Source organism: Sinocyclocheilus anshuiensis, unplaced genomic scaffold, assembly GCF_001515605.1.
Source record: "Sinocyclocheilus anshuiensis isolate Anshui unplaced genomic scaffold, SAMN03320099.WGS_v1.1 scaffold997, whole genome shotgun sequence".
NCBI classification, from domain to species: Eukaryota; Metazoa; Chordata; class Actinopteri; order Cypriniformes; family Cyprinidae; genus Sinocyclocheilus; species Sinocyclocheilus anshuiensis.
In genome coordinates, this window is record NW_015555715.1 from 2,878,782 (window position 1) to 2,880,877 (window position 2,096).

Below are 2,096 nucleotides of genomic sequence, written 5' to 3' on the forward strand. Positions count from 1 at the left end.
GATTCAAGTTGGATAAGGCTGCTGACAAAGATCTCCTCTCATGTGTCTCTGTGAGGTTTAGAAGAACAGACTCATAAAGATTAACTGGACAGTGGTGTTTTGGGACTGGATTTAGTCTAGGGAACGTCTCGGTTACGTATGGTAACCCTCGTTCCCTGAAGGAGGGAACGGAAAACTTTAAGGGTGGAGGGAGACGGCCTTCGCTCCAACGCTTGCTGCAAAAAGGACAGCACAACTCCGATCGGGCATCTTCGGGTACGGCTCTGGCTCGTCCACAACCCCCCGTCCCCTCAGGGGACCCAGAGGTAGAAGAAATTGCTCTTTTGTCGAGTATTTGGGTACCACTGACCACGAGGTCAGTGGCGGGAAAAAAGGAAACAAAAGATTCTCCGCCCGGAAGTGGTGCGTTCACCATCTCCCGAAGAGCAACTCCCTCCATCTCTGGGTCGCCCGTCTCAGGGCCTCTTGAAAGGGAACTACATTTACCTCTGTGTTGAGACTCTCAACCACTTGATTTTGCTAATCAGGGTTTAATGACGCTAATTTGGGTCCTTACACTGAATTAGTCACAGTGCCCTTTAGGCTGAGTAATGGCTTGCCATCCTTGAAGTGGAATATGGGTCGTAATTGGCCTACATGTCTCTTGGTTGCTTCTGGTTTTACTCTTCTCTGACATTGGCCTCCTAAGAACTTAATTTGAAGACAGGCCAGTTGTAGTTGGGTAAGCAAATAGTTCCTGTGCAGTATGTGGTCTGGTTAAGAGGCAGGATACAGGTGCTCCTCCCTGCTAATTCTAGCCCTCCAAGTACACTTGAAAAGGGAGAGAGAGCATCTGTTTATGGTTTGCAGGTCATTCCTTTAAAACCTTTTAGAGCATGAAATAATTTAAGTATTTTTATGAAAGTGTTTAACACATACTTGCAGATATATGCTCTGGTCAAGCTTATGCACTTAAACTTTTAATTGTAGCTTGATTATGTGCACAATGAAAATAAAATTAATAGGATGGAAATAAAGAGCTGCAGGTTAGCTTTTGCTCAGTGAAAGATAGTGTAGCGTCTGGACCAATCAGACACACCATTTTTCATTTGATTTAACAAATCAATTATTCATTAGATTAACAAACATTCACAGACCCCTCACCCAATAAACATACTGGGCGCCAAGATGTCTGTGAACGAGGCCCAGGACCCTGGTTACCATGGCAACCCTGACACCTTTGCTAGACCAGATAGATTTTACGACCTAATGGCATGTTGAGAGTCCTCCCTCTCACTACATTTTCCATAGGAAAGACACATAATGCACAGCAAAATGGACTCTTCTATAGTCCAGAAACCTTTCTGTGAATGAACACACATATCCTTCAGGTCATTGTGTATATTATTGCTGTCTTGTATATTGTCTGTTGCATTGTAGACTATTTTATGCATGCTTATGATATAACCACTCATTCATGTAACCTTACATATACCATGTTTGGTCTCTATGAATTCGTATTCAGATTATCTAATTGAGAGTGTATATTATATGTTTATACCTATGCAAAATATTAGTGTTCTAAGAACATTTAGTAATCTTTCATCACGCCCCCACTCGAGTTCCATTTGCAAATTACCATGCCCTCACACAAAGGGTCATAAAACCCTCCAGTAATGGCAACCTCCCACTTGGGATTTCAGCCTTTCTCATTGGACAAGCCCATCTTGAGAGGCGTGAATCTTCTCGGACCTTAAAGGCCTCACATCAGTGACCCGTTTTAGTTGGTGGTTCTGTTAGGTTATGAGAAGATGTGAGCTACAACGCTCCAGAACCCACTAAGTTCGTGCCAGGCTTCGGCCTTGACTTTTCCATTCACCAAGATTCTCTGACTCAAACTGGTTCTTTTTCATCAACCAACTTCAGCAAAGATCAATGTGAGCCTTCAGATCGCATCAAGCCTCTCTTTCAGACAGACGAGACGTGCAAGTATTCAAACTTAGTTTTATTAATTGACACATTAAGTATCATGGGTACCTTTTTACAAAGGTGCGTTTGAACTAAGAATCTGATGTTTCCTTCAGGCTGTAAATCTGCTGAATATCAAATGGTTCCAT